The 25,798-nt window shown below is 39.8% G+C and overlaps 2 long non-coding RNA genes across 2 annotated transcripts in view; both read left to right on the forward strand.

The window, feature by feature from the left end:
* Positions 1 to 25,798, forward strand: part of LOC309497516 — a 114,431-nt gene that overhangs the window by 20,782 nt on the left and 67,851 nt on the right. The window lies entirely within an intron of this gene.
* On the forward strand, positions 20,380 to 25,678 carry LOC309497519. Its single transcript, XR_014205595.1, has 3 exons — positions 20,380 to 20,426; positions 23,557 to 23,587; positions 25,407 to 25,678. It is a non-coding gene; the product is annotated as an uncharacterized lncRNA (long non-coding RNA).

Raw genomic sequence — 25,798 nt, forward strand, 5'->3', positions numbered from 1 at the left:
CGAGGGACGCTGGACTGGGCGCAGCGAGGGACGCTGGACTGGGCGCAGCGAGGGACGCTGGACTGGGCGCAGCGGGTGCAGCGAGGGATGCTGGCTTGGGCACTGACTCTCCTGAAACTAAAACAGAAAATGACTAAGTGTTCCTATAAACCCATAAAATGAAAGAAGTTCTCAGCACTGACAATCCATAAGCATTCTGTCATACAGAAAAACAAAATGAAGAACTTGACAATAGAAGAGCAGAATGAGTCCCTCATTACTCACCAGTTGGTACATCAATGTCCATTGGAACAGTGGAGACTATATCTGGGGATTCTGTTTTTCCTAAAAAAAAATTTTTTTTAATTAATTCAACATTGATCAATAAATGTGCTGCATTTAAAACAGAATGGAATTAAAAAATAAATAAATTACCCAACACTGCCTGGCTGTGCATGTTCATTGTGACATTTCCAAAAGCCCTTTTTATGTTGCCTAGCCGTTGTTCATTTCTGTACATGTTATGATGGTGTATAATATTCCTCATAAGGAACAGATGTGTTGACGGTAAAGCCATGTTTAAAAAGTAATTATTTTTCTTCATTCTGGAAAATAGCTGTTCTGCAACTTGACTGTTTACTTTTCCAGCCAGTTGTGGGACAATGTGAAGCTTTCGCAGGACATCACGGGGATCTTTCGTATTGATCTCGTGGAACCGGTCATACAGAGCATAATGCTCCGCCGAACCAGTAATTGGATGGCCTTCAGGGTCTGGAATCATTTTTTTACAATTCAGCCAAGGTAGTGAGACCTTCAGTTTCCCATCTTTGGCTTTGGCTATATTGTCTGGAGTTGGGGGGCTTAAACGTCCTTCAAAGGGATTGAAAGGCAACCTTTCTGGCTCTCTGAGGTTCATGTGGGTTGCTAACCCACGTGCAAAGTCATATATGATAACGTTTGGCATGTGCTTCCAGGAAAGCAACATGTCTGCAAAGTCACGTGGGCTTTCTGCTCGAATCTGACACTTTATGCTGTACACAATGCCACACGGGCACATAATCACAGCCCAGCCACCTGAAATGAAAAAAATATATATAGTTGTTTAACCAACTAAAAGGGTTTCATCCTTACAGAGTACACTGAAAATAAAATGCCAGATAATTAAAGGGAAGCACCTTTGGAAGGGGGGTTATGTATGGGCGGTTTGGACGACGACACACATGCGTTATATAATTGCATTGCATATAATGTGTGCTGGTCAACTAGTCTAAAATTAAGAAACCCCTAGAACACAGTAAAAATAAATTAAAAAAAAGATTTAAAAAAAGATAAAACATAGGAACATTGTGTACAATTAAGATAGGCTAATTTATTTATTTTCCAATATCCAAATATGATATTAAATACCACAGGGAAAAGGGCTTCTATTTGTGACGTGCTGTCTTTGCATTTGAACATTGCACATTTTAAACAGGACACGCATTAGCTGAATAAATGTTAGCCAATACAAACATATTTATATAAAACAGTTGACAATGAATAGACAGGAGTCCAATAATAGCATAACGAATCACTTATTCTAAAAATAATATAAAGTAACGTAATAAGTTCCGAATCAGACATATAATGAGGGCTGTGTTAACAGTAAACGTCCGTCATTTAACGAATTTTAAAAGCAGGGATGGATAATACAAAATGCTTTTTGACAGAAAAAACAAACAAGCAAGAACAAAATTAAAATTTAGCTCGTCAATTTTTATTTTACACTGATCTTCTCTCTCTGTGTGCGCGCGCGCGTCCGTGTTTGAGAGAGAGAGAGCTCGCGCAGCACTGATACAACGGTACTTTTTAATCCATAAGTAACTAACGCGCTAGTTTTCATACAAAATAAATATGTAACATAATTAGGTAGGCTACTTTAGATATAATTAAGACAATAACGTAACACATACGTTTCTCTACACTGAGAATGAATGAATAAATAAACGCCTGTTTCTCTAGACTCGTGCTTATCAGTAGGCTAATCCACAAATCACAGCACTTTCATAATCACTAAGCCATAGCGATTTCAAGATTTATAGTTCAGCATTACTTGAGCATTTTATTATTTGCATGACTGAATGATGTCTTCCTCTTTTCTGAGTGACCATGAATAACCTAACGGAGTATTTTAAGATAATCCATGCGATCTGTGTGATCATCGAATCCATAAGATTAAGTTAACTCAACAATCATCTTTCCACATCGACCACAGGCCGTTTACCTTCAGGAGTCAGAAGTACCGTACTGTCCTCGCTAAAGACATCAGTCAGACGGCGGCCGCGGGAGTGGAAGGGGGATCGAGCGGGAATCTTTATTGGTGTCGATTTTCAGTCTCTTTTTAATGATAGGCCTTACGCATCTGTCAATCATCCCCGCTTGCTATTTGGGGAATGAACCCAGCGCTATGATTGGTCGAACTTTTCTTCTTTTGCTGTAGCTTGATTTGAGGACAGCGCGTGCACAGAGGCGTCACCAGGTTTTTGCGTAGTTTAGAGTGACAAATCGTACCAGCGTACTTTGAAGTCAAAATGCGTATCCGCTACGCAAAATGCGTACAGGTTGGCAGGTCTGCAGTATGGACCTAAGAGAGAATCAAAATAATGAAAATCTAAATATACTGTACATTTTAAAGGAATGAATTAAAGACTTTAATTCAATTAAGATTGAAAACTACCTGTAGCATATTTCTTATGGTTATGCATAGAGGAAGGTCAAGGAGTATTCGATCATTAAAATTGTGTATGCCGTCTTTCCACTCTTGGTACCGGAAGTAGGTTCCACATTGATGACAAGACTTACAGTAGGTAGAAACATCTGGAAATATAAAGATTTAACAAAATCACAGTACAGTTTCTAAAACATTGAATGATTTTTAAAAGTATAGACCAAATCTCCCATAGTAGATTTTAACTTTAAAAATAATAATAATGAATCTGCATCATTGACCTACCATGAACAATGCGTGAGCTGGTGAGGATTTTTGCCTTTTGTGTAATAAGGATTGGGTCACTGAGGGGTACATTGCCAGGGCAGTGCTGGCACATCATCTCTTCTGGAATTAGATGCCTTGGGTATTGCTTTTCCACCGATGGAAGGCGCAAATGTTCAGGAAGTACAACAGGTAACTTTTTGTTGTTCAGAATATACTGGACCATGACTTTTAACTTCTGTTCAACTTTTGGTGGATATGGTATGTCACCCAGATCAGCCTCATCATGTCTGTTTTCATCCCCTGCTGATGTTAGGACTTCCATTTCCTCTGTGCTCCGCACTTTTCTGAACAGTTCACGTTGTGTTTGAAATAAGTGCCATTTTGCTATATATTTGTGTATGCATGATCTCGTTGTAGTATGACAAGGACAGTGCCATGAATTTGTTTTGGTGTCATACGACACAATGACTCGTCCCAATCGACTATAATACGAAACTGTAGGCTCATAAATGGAGATGTATTTCACTGACTGAGGGGTTCCAATTTTGCAGTACACAGACAGAGGTGCATGGTTGCTGTTGGCAAGGTTTTTCAGACCAAGGCAAACCTTCTTTTTATCCTCACCAAACCACTTGTTGTTCACCATCTCAGTTAGTGTATCTTCACCAAGTACAGGAGAGCAAGCATAAGATGAACAGTATGTTATTGATTTAAGGTGTATGCACTGATATGCTTTCAATCCACTCCTCCATGCCAACTCCATGTTCACCTGGCACTCAGTGGATTCACAGCAAACTTGTTGATTTTCCCCCCATATTTTATTTTGGACATGGAGAGGTATACTGGTACCATGGAATGATTTGTGGACTGTATAAATTCCATTCTCCAGATCAATACATTCACTCTGAAGGTGGGAAGATGCTGTGATGTCCTTCTGTTTGCTTGTGTGCTTTCTTTCTATGTGCCTCTTTAAATTTGTCTTGTTCATGAGAAGGTGGCATATAGGACACTTTTTCTTTAGTACTGCCTTCACACGGACCCTTCGCATCTGTTCACTTGGGGTGGTTGGCAGAGTGGGGGAGGTTGCTGTTGATAGAGATGGAATAGTGGTGTTTTTTGTAGTTGGATCTTGGATTGTGGTGGTTGCTGTTGATAGAGATGGGATAGTGGTGGTTGTTGTAGTTGGATCTTGGAAGGTGGTGGTTGCTGTTCTTAGAGATGGGATGGAGGTGTTTTTTGTAGTTTGATCTGGGAGTGTGCTGGTCAGGGCCGTGCAGAGACCTCTGGAGGGGCAGGTGCTCAAAGTATAAAAGGGGGCACATGGAACAAGGCTTTAAATAGGGCTGTGCTCAAAATATCAATACAGCAATATATCAATATGGATGATTCTGTATCGATACGGCAGCAAATGCATTGATGCAGTTTTGAAAAAGAAACAGGAAAGACAAATTTTAAGTTTAAAAGTTAAAACATTTAAATAATTATGTGTACATATTAATAACTCTGGGATTAGAAACTGAAGTATCTTAAGTTGCCCTAACCTGATGGCTTTTCCTTCTCTGTTATAGCCTACAGAATAATAAAGAACAGCTGTTATAGTAAACTGTGTAGGACTAAATCAACGTGGCCCATGTTTCGTACAGTACAGTATAGTATAGTTTTATTTAATGCCATGTCAGCATCTGTGGCTATTTTCATGGCATAAACAGATTTACAAAAATACAAGAGTTACATTTATACAATGAAAATAAAAACAAAGCAAACAGAAAAAAAATATTTTAATACTTTACAATATTTTTAACATTAATGTGATACCTGTTTCTGGTAAATTCTTACTAAAGTCCTTAAGTGAGTTTGCTGCCTTTGCTGTTGCTGCTGCTGCTGCTGCTGCTGATGATGATGATGATGATGATACTGCTGGAGTTGATCTGAGACTGTAGACATTAAAACAAACATATAGGAGATATATTAGCTGATTAAACAATTTTTATGTGACCATGACAAGATGTAAAGATATCTGACAGTGTTTGGAACTGGCTCACTAGCTCACTGACCTGCTGTAAAGCTGCAGATTCTGCCCAGGCTGCTAGGGGAGATGTTCACAGAGGCTGCTGCACACAAAACATAAGATACTGGTAAGTCTTACCAGTGTTGTGATAATTTTTAAGGCACTCTACGTTTTTTAAATAAATATTGTAATAATAATAATAGTTTAAAGTATAAATAACATAAAAAGACCAGACCCCTCGACACCCGTGAAACTTTTCTCCCTAAACAGCAAGCTAACGTAACTTCTACAGCCTACACACAGACAGCAATGTAAACAACATTTCTGCATGCTCTCTTCACGTCGTTCTTGTAAAATAATAATAATAAGTAAACAAACATCATAAGCACTTCGCTGAGAATGAAACACCACTTACCAGCAGCCGCAGAGTTGAAGATATCGTCTGGTAGTGCGCGTAGCCGCGCGAATTTTAAAAATGCGCGTGCAGCGTGAGGAATCGTCCCGGACGGTTGAGTTCGTCAGGTGAAAGGTCATCATGTGGGTCATTTTATTTACGGCTAAATTATTATTCATTAATTTTACTAATAGTTAGATTGGGCAGGCATCCACAAAAGGGCCTTTAATTACAAAAAAGGAGAGGAAATTTTGCCTTGAAAAAAAAGGGCACTTTGGGCACCAAGGGGCAAAAGGGCAGGTGCTCGAGCACCCAACGCCCCCCCCTCTGCACGTGCCTGGTGCTGGTTATGGCAGAGTGATCCTCCTTGCACAAAGACAGGTGTTTAATGAAATCCGATTTACGAAACAGCATTGACTGGCAGTGAATGCAGTGATAATGCAACTGTGGTCGGCAATGTAACCCACATCTGTGAATGGTATACCCTAACAAGAACATAGAACTATTGATTATTTATTTAAATGTGTAAATGTAAACCCAAAATCTGAATTAGGTGTTTGGTTTCCAAAAACAAATCAGAAAGACAGTTGTTTGGATTCATTGCTCAAATGGAACTAATCCTAAAATTCTTGCTGGTTTTAATGCACATGTTAACTCCAATTGCATTTCCTGAGGGGATGTTTGAAAACGTACCTTCATGGAGAACCGCCCGATTGAAATGGCTTTCTAAATGGGTTCTGACCTTGCTCAGCTTTGTTGACTGGAACACAGCTGAACTGCAGAATGGGCAGTGATAGTCAATACAGCACATCTCCTTAATGCTGGCAAGGATCTCCCTTTTTGGATTGTTATATGCATCTTGAAAAAGAGAGAGCCTATTATATATAGAATATTTTGAGATCATCTCAATTAAAATATCCCTAGTGCATTTTTTATGATCATCTGTCCTACAATGATCCTAACCACATCCATAAAATTAATATTGGCAATGCAGAACATCACAGAAACTAACACGTGATAACCGTGTGTCATCATAGGCCTGCAGATTAGGCCAAATTGTTACAGAATATTAAAACTGCCAAATGTCTCATTCATTATTGCAAAATAAACGCCAAAACGACAGGCTAATTTGTAGTGCAACCAGGCAGTTGATTTATGAAAGGTATTTTATACTTAACTAATTAGGTAAAACAATGATTAACCAAGTTTTCAGGTAAGAGAGTAAGCTACAGGTAAATCTTACACATTTAACATCAGCATGCTTTCATGCTCATTTTTTTTACGTTAAATGTATGTGCTGGCTAGATTTACTTATTATAAAACTAAACAAGGATTTATTAAATCATGGCCACAATTAAGAACGTCGTAGTAATTAATACAACTAGAACACGAATTCCAAATTCGTGGGAATTAGTTATTCATTGATAGTTAGCTCTCACTGGCTTTGTAAACTTTGCTTCGTTTAAACGTAATAAAAGTTAATTGAATATCGGTACTCACAGTCTGATCGTCCATGTCGTCCATCTCAAATGACTGTTTCTGGTGATCATCCAGTTCGGTAGGTGGCGGTGTCACAAAAAATTAGGGTCCTATAACCGGGGTCCTATAGCCGGGTCCTATAACTGCAGCCTCAGATTGTGCAGGAATACCCTACTCGTCAGCGCGGCATCGCACGTCAAGTTCGTAGAGAGCTTTATTCATTCAGTCCACTCAAATGGGTTAAATCACAGATATTACCTAAGAAGTTCAAGTAAATGCACTAGAAATCCGCACTCATTCAAGGGTGTGCATCTATTGCATGGACGGAGAGAAAGCACTGACACCTGCAGGATTTCGTCAGACGGTACTTTTTATTTAACACTAAAAAGTTAAATAAGCATATACAGTCTATCTATTCCATGAGAGCAACAGTCCGCAGAACGAGTGTAGTCTCTATATCTATAAACGTTTAATTCACTTCTGTGTAGCTTTCAAGCAGTGGCGGCTCCAGGATTCCAAGGGGCTTAACAGTTTAAAGGGGTGCTAAGAGTAAATAATCGCTAATGAAAAAAAGTATACTTTATTGTATTTAAAATATATTCCCTTTTTTAATAGTACATTGCAAATATACTAACAAAAAATATATATTAAAAGCATATTGCATCATGCTTTTACCTATTTTCACATTACATATTTTAACACACTTTAAAATAATTGTACCTTAGTATATTTTCTAAATATATTTTAGAAAAATATACTTGAAGTGAAAATTCAGTTTATTTGCACTTTACTTAAAATATATATTTTAGGTATGTTTTTAACTGTGTGATGAAAATGATCATTGTAACAATGCATTGAAGTATACTTTCAAAATACATTATAGTATACAATAGTATATTGTACAAAGTATAGCTAAGTAATATTTTTTTTATTAATCTGCATTTGTTATTGAAGACAAAGTGTGCAATTTGTAGTATTTGGAATTTAAGCCAAAGGTATTACTGAGCATAGCCTATACTTTTTACTCAAATATAATACACTTATTGTATAGGCTATGGCTTGTATGTTTCGAAGACACTCGTAATGAATTTGTAATGTACTTGTAACAACAAATAAAGTACACTTTAATTTCACTAATCAAGCATGTAATTTGTCCCTACACAGGCATATACTATAACTTGTCGACTTGCGGTCCCATAGACATAGACATAGTGTCACTTGATAATCAGGAAACATAAACGAGGACTCAATTGCAGGAAAACAAAGATAAGATTTTAATTAACCAACCAAACAAACAAAATACAAAGTATAAACAAAACTCCCACGTGGGGGAAAAACCAGAACAAATACTAACAAGGCAAAAACACTAGGAACAAGAAACAGGAACTTAGACAAACGAACCAGCACTGGACTGAAAACACAAAGGAGGCTATAAAGGAAACACACACGAGGGTAACGAGACAACAGGTGAGGAATGTTAATTACTAAACAGAAAACGAGAAGGGAGGAGCTAACAATTAGACAGAAAGCACATGGCACAGGAATAATCAGGAGCCATGTGCTCACATGAAACTAGACTAACAAAACATGAGACAGACAGGAAATGTCATAGCTCTGTCACCACACAGAACTAGTAACAAAAGCAAAAGTGACAGAACCATGACATTACCTCCCCTCAAAGGGACATCAAACAAAACAAAAAACACACAAGAAAACAAACAGACCAGACAACCACATCAGAAACATTAAAACAGGGAGGGAACCCAAACCAGTCCATAATCGCATAGTGGCAAAAAGTCCTAGAAGGCCAGGGAGGGATGGGAGGGTTAAACCAGGTAGTGCAGGCCTACAGGGCGGAACAGGTCGTGCAGGCGGCCGGGGCGGAACAGGTCGTGCAAGCGGCCGGGGCGGAACAGGTCGTGCAAGCGGCCGGGGCGGAACCGACTGCATAGACGACCCGGGCGACCCTGGTGAAGAAACCCCCTCGGACGGCCCAAGAACAGTCTCTGGATCGGCAGACATAGCATGAACGGTCTCTCTATCAGCAGAAGTGACAGGAACAGTCTCTAGATCGGCAGCCGTGACCTGAATAGTCTCTGTATCAGCAAACCTGACATGAACAGTCTCTGGATCATCCGATGTGACATGAACAGTCTCTGGATCCTCAGACGTGACCTGAACGATCTCTGGATCATCAGATGTGACGGGAACAGTCTCTGAATCCTCAGACGTGACCTGAACGATCTCTGGATCCTCAGACGTGACGGGAACATTCTCTGACTCATCAGACGTGACCTGAACAGTCTCTGGATCATCAGATGGGACAGAAGCATTCTTTGAATCATCAGGCGTGACCTGAACAGTCTCTGGATCATCAGACGGGACGGAAGCATTCTCTGACTCATCAGACGTGACCTGAACTCTCTTCTTCCTCCGCTTTCGTGAGCGGGTAGTCTTTACCAGCTGCTCTACAACCCCTGGGGTTTTAGCAGGGAGAGTAAAGCCCTCTGGAACCCTCAAAGTAGGATCATCCAGGACCATCGGGGTTGGGACCGCTGAAGTCGAAACCTCCAGAACCACCGGGGTTTTCTTCCTCCTGCGATGATCAGTACGAGACGGTGCAGGCAACCCTGCCTCTGGGAATACAATGGCTGGCCACTCTGGAAGTTTCCTCTCAGGATCCAGAGCATTGATGAAACCCCAGAAGTCGAACTCCTTCAGTACCCCCATCTCCACTGCACTGAGTGGTTTGTCAAGTGCAAAATTAAACAGGTCCTTAAGGGCCGTCTTCCCCAGGCTCAGTCCCTCAGCCGCTGAGCTGAATCTTAGGGCAAAGTCTCGGATATTCATACCCTCCAGATGGAGAGAAACCAACACGTTGAATTTCATAACCCGTTCATATTGAGGACAGGTAATCGAAGGGCCTGGTGACTGGTATGACGTTTTCCGCTGAGTCCTCATTCTAGGCTGGTTCGTTCTGTCACGTGATAATCAGGAAACATAAACGAGGACTCAATTGCAGGAAAACAAAGATAAGATTTTAATTAACCAACCAAACAAACAAAATACAAAGTATAAACAAAACTCCCACGTGGGGGAAAAACCAGAACAAATACTAACAAGGCAAAAACACTAGGAACAAGAAACAGGAACTTAGACAAACGAACCAGCACTGGACTGAAAACACAAAGGAGGCTATAAAGGAAACACACACGAGGGTAACGAGACAACAGGTGAGGAATGTTAATTACTAAACAGAAAACGAGAAGGGAGGAGCTAACAATTAGACAGAAAGCACATGGCACAGGAATAATCAGGAGCCATGTGCTCACATGAAACTAGACTAACAAAACATGAGACAGACAGGAAATGTCATAGCTCTGTCACCACACAGAACTAGTAACAAAAGCAAAAGTGACAGAACCATGACACATAGCCTATAGGCGTAGCAACGTATTGTGTCCATGTATATATTATAAGCCGACACACACACACACACACACACACACACGAGAGGAACGGAGAGCGCAGTGCACATATTATTTGGCGTTTAGCCTATAACGTGAGTGAATCTTCAAAAAGATCAGGGTAACGTTAGCCTACGTTAGATACTCACCAATAGCAGATTACAAGAGGACAATTTGTCTGTTATCTTCTTAACTATTCCGAGATGTTTTAAAAGTCTGCATTCTTTTTCTTCATATTTAATAGCTCTCCAATATGATCGTTTTTGATGAGGAGCTTGTGATCACCATTCGCTAATGCGCGCGCCACACCTGCGTGCAGTTAACTCTTCCCCCACAAAAACCATTGTAGGCACAGTCATTTATTACCCCCCTTTCTTTATTTTTATTTTTTTTGGGAACATCGTTGAATAAACATGAACATGCACGTTTCAAAGTCAAAACGCGGCATGTTTTTTATATGAATGTATGTATCTTTGAAGAGAACTGACTGTCTTTAGAAAAGTTTCATGTTATTTTCATTGAATCTTTCTTTATCGTTCCTGATAAAGCAGCGTTTATGAGCGTTGCGCTGCTTTGTGTACAGCCGTTACCGTGGAAACCGCTGTTTCTGCCGCTCCTAAAGCTAAACCATAGACTGTAAAAAAATATGGACGTAGTGTCCGTGACGTCACCCGTAGGTTTCTGAAGAGCATTTTTGAAGCCTAAAGTGGGCGGAGTCGGCCGTCGCCATATTGGCCTCCCGTCACCTTGCGTCACTCTCGAAAATGGGCAAAGAGGCGGGGTGTGGGTGAAGCTGGAGGAGCCTGACTATGAAACCACGCTCGCGGCTCGACGTGATCGAGTTAGCTCAGGCTTGGGAGGTAATGCTATATGCTACTGAAAGTAACCTATGGAAAGTACTAAGTCTGCGACTGCACAGGGCCTCGCGCTAAAGTGACAGTTGATGATGTAAAGCCAATGAAAAGTTCCTGTTTTTGCCCTTCGAAATATTATTAAAAGACATGGCTACAAGTGAGACTGTGTATCGTGATTCTGTACTATTCTGCTAGTTGAAAATGTATTATGCAGTAACTTAACTATTATTCTGAGAGAGTGTGTGTGACAGTGATTTATGTGCATAACAGTTACATGTCAGTCATTCTTTTTTTATAGTCTATGGTCCGTCAGCGCGGAATCGCTCATCAAGTTCGTAGAGAGCTTATTCAGTCCATTTTAAATTCTGATTTTGGCCGCCTCTCAAATGGGTTAAACCATAGATATATTACCTATGAAGTTCAAGTAAATGCGCTAGAAAATCCGCGCTCATTCAAGGATGTGCATTTATAGCATGGACGGAGAAAGCGCCGACACCTGCAGGATTTCATCTGACGGTACATAAGCATATTATAATCGATCTGTTCCGTGAGAGCAGAACAAACAAGCCTTTATATCTATAGACGTTTTTAAATCTGAAAACTCCAAAAACCAACGAAATTGTCAGACATCCATTAGTGCATGTTCACAGAGGAAAACAACTGAAATACAGCGCTGGTTGTTCTCTCGAACGATACTCGACGACAACGACGGAATCCAAAGCCGTGGGCGAAGTAATGGGTGTATTAAATTGTATGAAATAATTCAGAAAAAAGCACAAACACTGCAGAGATGGCAAGTTCAGCAGCTAAAATTTGCTGAGGTGAAGTGAGTAGTGACACGGCTAACAGCAAACAAACGGCTAGCATTGACATCAGCGGGAATCCACCTGTCACTCAAAAGTGGACACACCCTTAATTATGCAGAACTTTAAATATTAATCAACTAAACGGATGAGTTATAAAAAAAATCACCCCCCTCACAGTTGTTATGAAGGGCAAAATTAGCTGTATAGACCAAAGCCACATAGAGAACCAGGCTGTAAACATGTTTTTTTCTGCTGTAAAGTTGGTAATTTTAACATGGGGGAGATACAGATTTGACTCACTTCTGCAGCCAGCCTCAAGCGGCCAGTCGATGAATTGCAGTTTAACTCACTTCCGTTGGTTTCAAGAGAGAGACGGGGAGGTTGCCGCTTGAGCTAAACTTAGGCTAAAAATGTACACATTAAAATGTTATTTAACAACATAAACTTGTTTAAACACATTGTTCATGATTTAAAATAGGCCTATGCATTATATCAGTTTTAAAAATATTTTTTTAAAACACCTTTTTAAAGCTTTATTTGTCAATGACCCTCATATTTGTTTGATTGCACTGTTAATTCAAAAATAATTCTGCTATTTTTCAATGTCAAGATCACCCTTTTATAATTATACAACATAAACCAGAAGTTAAAGGATTTTGATGAAGTGTATCACCTTTTAAAGCTGGGCTCGCCCAGAACAAAGCATCTTTCTCCTCATCAAGAACGGCTTTAAGGCCTAGCCCTAGAGCAGCAAATAACACAAAACAAAACATTTCAATTGTGCACTCGTCAAAACACAGTTGATGGAGATCATTTACTGCATAAATGATCATTTACTTGATTTACTTGAATATATGCTCAGATGGAGATGGTACATTTGACAATGCGCTTACCTTGACATTTTGTGAAATGCCATTCTAGTTGTCCCTTCGTTGTCTTTGCCATCAGTTTTTTCTTCTTGGTGAAGTAATGCACCAGCAGCAGACTCACAGTGATCAGCATGGCTTAATGTTTTTTGAGAGCCAGCTCAATCTTCCAGACAACAATTCAAACTTGGTCTTGTACAGTAGATTGAATATATCGACTGAATTGTATGCAACCGAGCAGAATGAAACTTGCAGAATAAATATTTTTTTCAAGCAGAATAAATCTTTCAATAAAGCAAACAAACTATTGTAGTAAAGTAAGCAGTAGAGTATTGCAGATAGTCAATCGCTATAGCAACTTTCAACATTCAAATTTTTCTCAACTGTGATGTCACTAGTGATCTCACCTAGGCCAGTATTTCTCCAATAATCACTCTGATCTCCTTTATAAACTGCCCTCTCTTATTGCCAGTCTGATCTGCTTTTGAATCAGTATACAAACTAATATATCTATAAAATAAAGGATCGTAAAACTCTAAATCAGACATTTTAAGAGACTGCTGATGTATGTTTGCACATGATGGGACACTAGTGAAGCATTTGTGCTTAGGGCACCCAAATGGCTAGCGCCGGCCCTGCATGATTTGGACTGTGTTGAGTTGCGGATGCCATTTTGATTGTTCTCCAATACTCCTTTCAGCCAGTGACCTCCGGGCATATTTCCACTGCCTTGTGTAGCGTTGCCTCCTGGATCTTGAGTCCATTCTAAATCCAAAATTTTAGATTTCATGTAAAATGTTGTTTGGAAATATTTATACATATTTTTATACAATATTTATAGGACAATACATTATAAGGCCAAAATATTGTGGCCACATGATGCTTTTTAATGTTTAATCCAATTAATTGAGCTGGTCCCTCTGCTGCTTGCCGGTTTGGGCAGGATCTTCCACTCAGTAAACCATTTCTAGATCTTTTCAAGATTTGAGGAACCTTGTTTTAGGATATCAAGTATCTAATATCTAAATGATGGACCAAATGTATGAAAACTAGTAAATGCAATTATTGGGATTAGTGGATGTAAAATATAGGATACAGGGATTACGTGAGAAATAGAGTTCATTCTCTTCATACACAGTAGGTGGCGGTATGCGCCTATGAAGTTGATTCGAAACCCGCAATATAGCTAAAAGAAGAAGAAGAAGATGACGACGACGACACCTGTCAGCTCGTAGAATGCAGCGGTTATTGGACTTTGTTTATATTTTAAAGGTGCAGTGTGTGATTTTTAGCGGCATCTAGTGGTGAGATTTGCGAATTGCAACCGGTCAATAACTCGCGGCCTTTCCTTCAAATTGCAAACTCGAATGAGAAGCTACGGTGGCCGACGTAGGATCGGAAGATGTCGTCGTCTGAGTCAGCAGAGAGTAGCAAGTCAAGCAATGACAGGGCTCTACACTTACTTTTTGAACAAGGAGCACTGGTGCGCCTAAATAAAAAAATTTAGGAGCACAGACAAATATTTGGGGGCACAGTCATTTTTGTTGTATAAGTTTATCATTATAGAGCATGTGAGCGGAGTGGAGCGGGAGCGAGCGGGGAGCGCGAGCGGGCGGATCTTGGACAGAGCACAGAGCGGCAATTTCAAAAGGACAGAGCGTCGCCCTATTTCCCGCTCCAATTCCGCTCCGCTCACGCCACGCATCAGTCAAAAAAATGCGCCATGAAGAAGAAAAAACACCTATAGGCATAGCCTAAGTCGCACTGGACTATAAGTCGCATTTATTTAGAAATTTATTTCACAAAAAAACCCAAAAAACAGTGTTTCAGATGGGACAGTTCTCCGTTACGGACGTGAGCGCTCTGACAGCGGCACTAAAAGACTGCTTTAAAACTTTCACTGAGACCTCAAACAGAAAGCACAAAGCCTGTCTTTAAATTTAATTTTGTTTTGTATTAATTGTATCTTAATTTTGATCAGTGTTCCATCAACCAATTGTCTGGATTTAATAAATAAGTAAATATATTCGAAAATAGATAATCACGACACGAAGGCGCCGGCGGGTGAACCTGGAGTTTGTCTCATAAATGAACCGAAACTCAGCGTATAGCCTACTTGCCTGACAGACCTGAGACATATATATAAAGCTTGAAATGTCTACTTTTAAACAGAACAATTCAAAACTAAAGAAAACAGACTGCTCTCTTATGTAATCCGTATGTGCATTTCTCTCTGGGGCGTTCAATAGGCTACTGCGAAGATCGCGAGTCAGCATCTTTCCAGCCGACACAGACATAAAAAAAATGGTTTATTAGTAAACAATTAAAATGTCTCCTGCTATATTTTACATATTCATAATCATTAATTTTGCCGGTTCGTTGTGACAGCTTTTAGGTGCGTTATTGGCAGTGCCACCCTTAGGCCTACATGTTACATGAACGCATCAGCACCGAAAACATGGAGATTTTTTTCTTTTGGGGGCATTTTGTTTGTGTTCAGACTTTCTCAGTTGTCTTTAGGCGCGATGTTAGAGGACGCTGCTAATAAAGTTGCTAGTATGGCCTACACATATTGGATTCACGTTTATTATTATAGGCTATTTAAAAAAAATACCCCATTTTTTATGCCGTTCGTATCATTTTATTTTGTTGTATTTATCCGCCACACCTTGGCCGGTCCGTGAAAATATTGTCTGATATTAAACCGGTCCGTGACGCAAAAAAGGTTGGGGACCGCTACAAGTGATATACATGTAGATTTTTTTCCTTTTTTGGAGCGAGCGGGGGGCGATTCGAGTGGAGCGCGAAGCAAACTGCGTTGAGCGCTGAGCGAAAATGAGCGGTGCGGCCTGATGTAGCTTTGAGCGGGGGAGCGGAGGGGTGAACAGTTCCGTGAGCGATGAGCAGAGATTCTCACCGCTCCACTCCGCTCATATGCTACTGAAGATTTAGGCCTAAATAACTGATCTCCCGGTAATATAGTGTCCTACTCTGCCCCTCCTCATGATGATGTATTTGCAGCTGTTTCTATAGAAAAATGCTGTGTCACTCGCACAAGTGCGCCGAAATATTTTTTCACATTCGCACGCCGAAATATTTACTCGCATGTGCGAGTGAAATGGGCGCACTGTAGAGCCCTGAATGAGGTTTCTCTATATTATATTTTATATTAAATTATATTTACTTAATTATTCAGTAAAACCACATGTTATTGCGATTGTTATTTTTACTTGTTTATCATTGTGTTAGTCTTTTATTCACTGACTTTACCATAGCTTGTTTCCATGCTAGTTAGTATAAGATAAGAGCATCAAAGCAGCTAACTTAGGTAAGGGCAAATAGCTAACGTTACGATGTCCGAGGCGTCGTTCAGACAGCATGTTTTTCTCCACGTTTGCCGCGTCAGGGACAACCTGAGTATTCTGCTGCGTCTTTTTCTGCTGCTTCTCATTCAAGTTAGTGACGAAACGCGCTCTGTAGCGCTTTGTTCGCTGTCGGCTATGGTAGAAACATGACGTCACAGTATGTCGACCTTCATAGAAGGGGGTGGCCGCGGTTATGTAGATATAAATGACTCATTCTAAGGTAATAACATAACGGTTCATTAAGTGAGGTCTTTATACACCACTGAAAACATAGTTATGGATCTTATATTGCATTTCTGTCAATAGATCCTCAGAAATATCACACATTGCACCTTTAATGTGCTAAAGGAACGAGACAGGTAAGCATTTTACTACGTTCTTATTGCGTTCTAATGTATTGAAAATGCTTTACCATTTCTAGTGTTTACCATTAGTTAGTCTTCGGTGTGTGTGTTGAGGGTATAATTTCAATGCATCTATCAGTGCAAGATCTATGAAGCAATGGCTCGCGTGGTTACACTAATTAAAGCTACATTTGTAGATTGCTAAATCTTCCATAATAAAAGGGCGTTTTTGCTTTGATTAAAAAAGATGGAATGATAAGTTAGCGCTTTTAAATGCTACTTGCTATCGGTGAAACGTCCACTTAGCTGTGAAGTCTGTGACTAGTCATGGGGAGTTAGCCTACTCCAGAACATCATAGCGAGAAGTGTGAATGATTACACTTACAGATATCAAGTACCACACAAGTTTCAAGTAGCTCAATAGGGCTTGGGTGCCGCGTTGCATTCTGGGACGTGGCGGCCATGTTGATGGCCTCGCGAATGTAAACATACAGCAAGTCGAACGAGGAGAAGAAGCAGAGTTGGCAGAAAGAAAAGAAAGAAAAAAGATGTTAAAATCCCGAAAAGGATGTGGAATTTACCGGGATATGTTAAATAGGGAAGCCAGGGACCGGTATGTGGACAAAATCGGCACTTTTAACGGTTTGGATCCATATGAAATTCCCAACAAAGAGTGGAGCACCGACGACGACTTGCTGCCGCAGTTTTTGCATAACGGACATCTTCGGCTACCTTGTTTGTGGTGTGAGCGCCTACACTATTATATATACATATATTATATCGTCGCTGTCGGGCGGAAACCTCGTATCTCCAAAACCATTATTTTTCAGGAAATTTAAAAAACTGCATATTTTTTGAGTTATTAAACATTGTATCGTTAAAGTTGGTATTATACCTTATATTGCTATCATATACTGTTGTATACCAACATTAACACATCATTTCCCTAAAATCATGTTTAATCGGAGATACGAGATTTATGACTTGGGAGCGGGGAGATACGAGGTTACGCTGTCATTGATTAGAATGGAACGGACACAGACGTCGCTGCTGCCAGCAGTGTTTATCACAGTCTGCGGTCGTGTTCAGCCTTTTGATAAGAGATAAGGCTTTAAGAGCTATTCAAATCTAATGATTGTGGTTACATACATCTTCCTAAACTCCATTTTAAACGTTTAAGAGATATGAGTGATGCAATACCAAAATATTAGGCTGTCTAAAATAGGCGGAAATTAATCTGCACGCAAACAAAATCGGCGGTCGCGTTGAGCCTTTTGACAAGAGAAAAGGCTTCAATAGTTAATCAAAGCTAACGACCGTGGTTACATACATCTTCCTAAACTCCATTTTAAAGGTTTAAGGCGACATCTAGTGTATATATCTATGCACCAGTCTGCGCACACGTCAGATTAGATCACTCGGACATGGCTGTGTACAAGAGGTAAAAACGATGTAAATACTGTTCGTTTTCTCACACAAACCGCTGGTTTTGTGTCTTAGGCCATCAATGTGTACTTACGATGGGGAATTGTTTAATTTGGACGACGGGGAATTGTTTTAATTTGGACTCTGTGCTTGTGTTTTGAGATAATGACCATAGACCTGCATTATATGACTGACAGACAAGAACGGTTTGACCTAAAAATATCAAAATTGAAACTACTGCGGAAAAAAAGACACCTACATCTTGGATGCCCTTGAGGTAAGCTAAAACATACCAAAAATGTATTTCAAAGTGAACTATCCCTTTAATATAAAATATGTTTGCTCTTTTAAATTGCTGTTTGGCAGAGCAGTGGTAAATATATGTTCTTATATATGGTAGCCTATATATATTATTTATGTTATTTATTATTATTATTGATATGTTATTGTAAGTTTAATTTTTAATCATGCACTGCAATGAAGACACCATTTAACCATTTGATTAAATATAACAGCCAGCTTACAAATACAACTAAATAAATAGCACATGTAAATTTTTTCATATTCTTTCTTTTAAAACATGCCATCTTTTCCTGTAATTGCAATGTTACCACATTATTGGCTGTCTCTTCGAGTTGTTTTGAGCATGATTGGTTATTCAGACTGTCATCCAGGAATCTGGCCAATGACAACTATGCGCGCCTTTTACTGGCCAAGTTTGAATATTCGTCTGTTGGAGTGAGTGTGTGTGTGCTGCTCGGGATCTTCAGTACTAGCCTCCTTCGGTTCTGTGGCTTTTACATTGTTTAAAACATGGATTATTTTGCATCGTAGGCTACTGTTACATTTTTATTTTGAGCAAGTTGCGGGATTTAAATGGACTACGAATTTTAACAACATAGCCTACGTGTAACGGACATATTGCAATCTGCGGAAGGTAAATAACTTTATTTTATATAATAATAAATTCTGCTACATCAAAATATAGTGTGTTAAATTGAGAATCTAATGTTAAATGCGATTAGAGCAATATCGATATGTCAATGTATTAGGCTAAGCATGTGTAAATAGTGTCAGCTAACTTAGTTTTTGATAAAAAATAAAATAAAACTCAGCATAGGAGCTTTACAATGAGTGAACTGAGAACATTGTATCTTTACAGAGAGGAACTCGAACCACACTATGCAAACTAGGCTTTTGAATATTGTTGACTGCAGGATATCAGCCTACCGATCCATCAAAATTATGAGTCATGTCATCATAATATGTTTTTGAGCAGGTGAGTAAAATTTTGCAAGCTTTTGCAAATGTCTCTTTTAGTAATTAAATACAAATAGCTAATAATATTGCTGTATGTGTGTGTTTCCCTCATTATCCAGGAATTTTGGGAATAAATATTATCCAGCCACACGATCTTCAGTTGCGGTGAGTATTGTCATAGTAAAGTACACGTGAAATAGAGGCAGAACATGTAAACTCTGCTCAAAGGCACACTGGTCCAACCCTCCAGACAATAATTTACCTGTCTTCTTGATATGAGTTTACGGGCCTAGCTGACCCAAACATAAATGTCCTTTCAAAATGAAATTATTTTCAAACCTGTATGAATTACTTCTGTGAAACACAAGAATGTTGGCAATAAAACAACACTGGAACCCATAACATTGGAACCCATTTTATGGAAAAAAACAAAACAGTGAAGGCATTTCTCAAGATATCTTAATTAAGGTTATACAAAATAAATTCATACAGTTTTGGAACAACATGGAGTAAATAACGAGAGAACTCTATTTTTTGGATGAGCTGTTCTTTTTAGGACATGTTCCCAGGGTCCTTTGCTAAATTATCCATTTTTATTATAGTAAAAGTGTAGAAACCATGTTTTTATGGTGGATTGATTACAATAATTTATTACCATTTACAGTGCTATGCATACATTTAGACACCCATGCTAAAGTTGACTAAAAAGGAATAAAAAATCATCTTTTGCTAATTGAACTTAATGCTTTAATTAAAAAAAAAATAGGAAAAATCCAACCTTTAAGGACACCAATTTTCTTTGTGAATGAATAATGTATCGTAAATAAATAAATGTTCTTCCTTAAAATACAGGGTGCATAAGTCTGGACACCCCTATGTTAAATTCCTATAGAGGCAGGCAGATTTTTATTTTTAAAGGCCAGTTATTTCATGGATCCAGGATACTATGCATCCTGATAAAGTTTCCTTGGCCTTTGGAATTAAAATAGCCCCACATCATCACATAGCCTTCACCATACCTTGGCATGGTTTTATTTCAGTTAGCCTAATAGCTGGTTTGATTTGCATTGAGAGATGATCTTATAGAAAGTACTCCATGCCAGTCTCTAGGTATGGTGAAGGCTATGTGATGATGTGGGGCTATTTTAATGGAACAATGTTTACGGAGCAGAACAGGCACCAACAGAGAAACAAGTCCATCACTAGTAAGTATCCACTGCAGTTTATAAAACCATAGTCAATTTTAAAGGCACAATGCAGTCCAAAATAAAAAATATCTCTTTTTTTCTCCCTCGTGCCATCCCAGATGTATATCTGACTTTATTTCCACAGAGATTTTTAGAAAAATTATCTATTATTGTAAGTCAATATAATGCAAGTGCATGCTCCATAAACTATATACAGCCTACAAACAGCCTCCTGTGTTGTTAATAAAGGCCTTCTGAAGTGAAGCGATGCATTTGTGTAAGAAATATATACATATTTAAAACTTTAGCGAGTAAAATAACTAGCTTCCGACAGACGGCCGTACGCATCGATTTACAACGAAAGAGTAAGTGAGAAACTGACCTGACGCACAACGTATTGAAGAACGCGGAAGCGCAGAGGATGGAGAAAAACTAAACACCAGGCATGAATTAGAAGTCTAAAACGAGAATTTTTAAAGAGAAATGTGGGAGAAGCTTGAATTTATTGCCTAGCCCTGTTTGTTTGAACCGCGAGAGCCGTCAAAGCTTACAATACTCCTATGCCGTACATCGACAAGAGTTACTCTTTGGGCGTAATTTGACTTGTATATGGCTGTCTGCCGGAAGCTAGTTATTTAAGTCAATAAAATTATAAATATTAGGGGTGTAACGGTTCTCAAAATTCACGGTTCGGTTCGATACGATACACTTGTGTCACGGTTCGGTACGGTTCGGTTCGGTATGTTTTCCATAGGCTACAGCAAAAATAAATAAATGCCAGAGAAATTTCCTTGAATAATTTTTTTTTATTATTATTATTTTATTTAATGAAACTAACATCATAAAGTATGATTTTTCAATTTTTTATTTTTTTGTTGCTTTTTTTACTGAGCAATAATGGAGCTATACTTGACTCTTCTTATGAGCATATAAAACAAAACAGTTCCTTGGACAAAATGAAATGTAATATTGTAGTAGTAGGCTAGTTATAAACAAAGGTTTATTTTAGTTTAGATTAACATTTGAGGGCAGCAATGTATTCATAATGTCAAAATAAAACAGACGTAATGTTACTTGGAAGCATTATATCCCACTATTCCTGACAAACTTCCATACCTTGCAGTTAGTGTTACTACAGCAAATCCATTCCACGGTGAATGTTGCTGATCTGTGGACACTGGATAGTTCATTCATGGCACGATGTTTATTCCTGGTTTCCACGTCAGCGCTGTTTGACCCGTTAATAACAGAGAAATGTGCATGTTTCTCACTAGATCTCGCAGCGATGTTATTACTTCAGTGGCGAATTCAAAAAGCATTTGAAATTCAAATGCTTTCTTTACTGGTCTGGATCCCTTAGCGCTGTGTGGTGTTGCTTGATCAGGCTCGCGCATAGTCCCGCTTCACAGGTCAAAACTGATAAACGGTCCACACAAACACAATAAGAGTAGCTCAGTTTAGTTCTTACATTGCATTTGCCAGTTGATGTTGTGGTCGCGCCAGCCTCTATGAGCGCGCTTGCCACCCGCGACGCGCCTTCATTTGAAATAACGAAATTTTGGACGACAGAAAAAATGGTCCAACGAACCGTTCGGTACGTAATGCGTACCGAAAACCGAACCGAAAGCCTCGTACCGAACGGTTCGATACGAATACGCGTATCGTTACACCCCTAATAAATATGGATATGTTTCTTACACGAACGCATCACTTCGCTTCACCTTTCGCCTTTATTAACCTCCCAGAGCCGTGTGGAGTACTTTTATCATGGATGGATGCATTTTTATGGACTTATCAAAAAAAATCCCACAGGGAGCTACAGAATGAGAAATCTTTGAAGTCCACTTTTTTACTGTCTGTTTCCATCAGTAAAATGACCGTTTTTTTTTATTTATTTTTTTTATTGTGAGGCCATTGATGGACCATTTGCAGGTGCTGAACCAGCTGCTCGAGCGGACCAGGGAGTACAAGATGCCGCTGGTCCTGGCTTTCGTCGACTATGAGAAGGCCTTCGACTCGGTCGAGATTAACGCCGTGTTGCTCGCCCTCCAACAACAAGGCATCGGTGACGAGTACGTGGCCCTGCTGCAGGAGCTGAATAGCAACTGCGCTACCACCATCACCCTGTTCGACCGGCCGCTTAATATCAAGGTCGGCCGCGGGGTCAAGCAGGGAGACACCATCTCGCCCAAGCTTTTCACCGCCTGTCTCGAGCAAATTTTCCGGCAGCTCAACTGGGACGAGGTCGGCATCAAGATCAACGGCCGCTGGCTCAATCACCTGCGCTTTGCCGATGACATCGTGCTGATAGGCTGTTCGGCGGTCGATGTACAGCAGCGGCTTGACCAGCTCAACCAGGCTGGTGCCCGGTTCGGCCTCAAAATCAATCTGGCCAAAACTAAGTGGATGCGCAACGATCAGGTGGCCGACACCACCCTCCATGTCGACCAGCGTCAGCTCCAGCAAGTAGATAGTTATATCTACTTGGGCCAGGAGCTGACCACCGACCATAAGATTGGCCGAGAACTGGCACGACGACGCCGAGCAGCCTGGGTCAGCTTCGGCTCAATTGCCGAGACGGCCAACAACAGAGCCATTGACCCGGACATCAGGGCTGCCCTATTCAACAGCACCGTCCTGCCGGCCATGCTCTATGGGGCCGAGACCTGGACAATGACGGCGGCCGACCGGCTAAAGCTGGCCGTGACTGAACGCGCAATCGAGCGCCGCATGATCGGGGTCCAACAGACCGACCACGTCCGCAACGAGCAGTTGCGGGCCATGACCAGGGTGGACGACGCGGTGGACCTGGCCAACAAGGCCAAGAAGCGCTGGGCCGGGCACCTGATGCGGCGGACGGACGAAAGATGGACGCGCGAAGTTACCGTCTGGTTGCCGATCGATATCAAGCGGCCACGCGGACGCCCTGCAACACGATGGCGCGACTCGCTACGACAAGATCTGGGACACAATTGGATGAGGCTCGCCCAGGACCGACAGACCTGGGCAGATCGTTGTGGTCTGCGCTGACCACTTTTGGCCGGCGAAGACAGACCGATTCTGGATTCTGGATTCTGGATTGTGAGGCAGGAACACACAATTGCAAGAAAATATCAGAATTGTGAGCTGACTTTTTTACTCACCTCAGAATTCACCCTTCGAGGGAGTTTGATTGACAGGTATTTCTTTTTTACATTTCTATTTTACAAAAATTTCTTTTTTTACAAAAATTACACAAATTAAACGTTGAGACTTTGTTTCATATCAAAAGTAACCTGCTCTGTCTTGTCTCGGCGTTTAGACCGTTTTTTTCTTTGATCCGCAATGTATTTTTCATTGCGTGACAACATGATGTGGGGCGTGAGAGCGCCATGACTTGTTGGACATAGCAACAGTAACTAAAGGGGGCGGGTCTTTGCAAATTGCATTAACCATGGCTGCCTGTTAATTATCACTGACCTACTTCGCTCTCGCATCTCCCAAAAGTAATTTTTTTTTTGTTGTCTTGATTCCATTTGAATGGTTTAATTAAATTGCTATAACCAATTACGGTATTTAAAATGTAATGATTTAAGCAAAACTTTCTGCAAAGGTTAAACCAAACTTTTATTTTGACGGATTGCCGTGTAGACCTTTGAGTCTCTCTGTGTTTTATGATATGATAGTTTTTCTCAAATGAAGCTAAAATGCTGCTGAAGTGACTCTCAGAGCGGCTGTATTGATGAAGTGCATTAATGTCCTCATATAGGCTGAAAACATCGCGAGCATCATGCGTGCCTTAGTGTGTGTGGTAAATGAAACAGCGCGTCTGTGCCATTCATTCACAGAGACACACAGAATATGCACGATTCCTATTTAAATGGTCTTTATGTGGTTTAATATTGACAGACACTGGTCTATATCGCGCTTTTATTGACCTACCGAAGTTTACTGACCTACTTTTCATCTAAAGGTGTAACTAAGTAACCACCGGAAGTGCGAGTACACTGCTTGGCGATCTTGAACGTTCCGAAACCAGGAAATGAGATAAGGGCCTATTGGACTTGATAACTTGCAATTGTAACTTTATATCTCACAATTCTGAGAAAAGACAGAAAAAAAAAAAAAAAAAAAAAAAAAAAGCCAGAATTGCTTTTTTTTTTCTCAGATTTTCTAATTTATCCTGTGATTCTGACTTTCAAACAGCCAATTGCGAGTTTATATCTCGCACTTCTGAGAAAAAAAAGTTTGAATTGTGAGTCATAATTAAAAAGTTTTTTAAATTGTATTCCATGGCGGAAACAAGCTTTCATATGCACAGACAGTAGCTCACATTTAACGTGCAGATTGTGCGCAGACTGCGCACACAGAAACCTACTGGAACACAAAAAGTTAGTGTCAACACTGTCCTGTGATTTCTCAATAAGAAACTGCTTAGAAACAGAACTTATAGCATATATTTCTTTCTGCTTTTGAAGTAACTAAAACTTACAGCTTAGCTAATAGCAAAGAGACGATACACAGGTATGATTAAATCACACTAGAAATTGTTCTATCGCCAGTGCATTCAAATGCAGTGCTACTTTAGCTGTATCTGATTTAAAACAAGCAGAAATCTGTAAGAAATTTAACAATCCATAGACAATACAACTGATGAAAATGAGCTGTTACGTCTGAGCAAAAGCATTGTGGGCAGTGCTGTGACATGCTGCAGCTGTGCTCAAGGAGACCTGAGTTCAAGGTTCACACTTCTCAAGCCAAGTTTGTAGTTTTTCACATAATTTAGCCTCTAGTTGTGTTATTAACATGTTGGATTAAGTATATGATTTAAATTACAGAAACAAAATAGATACTCATAAGGTATCATATTTATACTTTTAAATAAATGAATCTTTACATAATTTCTGATTAATAATTAGGCTGGCTAATTTTGAAAGTTTTCAAAGTCAATATTGCTTGTGATCTTAATATGTATTCGTATTCTTTCTGTTTACACTGTTGCATGATCTTCTTTTATAGGCTATGAGGAAAAACCATGCACACAGAGAATGGAGCTCAATTCTGCTAACTGGGAGAGCAGCTGAAAAACTAGAAGAGAAGAACAGTAGAACACCTATTAATGCAGATGACTATTATTTTTCTGCAAGAACCAAGACAAGCAAAGACTGACGATGAGCGCTCTGAGCAAACAGCAGTCGAGACGTGTGATTGCACATTGGACTTTACTGAGTTCTTCATGTAATGTTGGGCATACTGTACGCATAACTTCTAATAATTTATGTGGATGCCATTAATAAGTTAGATTTTTATGTTTTATTTTTGAGATTAATAAAATTGTATGTTTTAACAATGTTATAGCTAATAATTTTTTTTATGTTTAAGAGAACATTTTGGGAACAAAAATAAAACTT

The sequence above is a fragment of the Leuciscus leuciscus genome (genome assembly GCF_965113295.1).
Source record: "Leuciscus leuciscus genome assembly, chromosome: 4".
In the NCBI taxonomy this organism is placed as follows: Eukaryota; Metazoa; Chordata; class Actinopteri; order Cypriniformes; family Leuciscidae; genus Leuciscus; species Leuciscus leuciscus.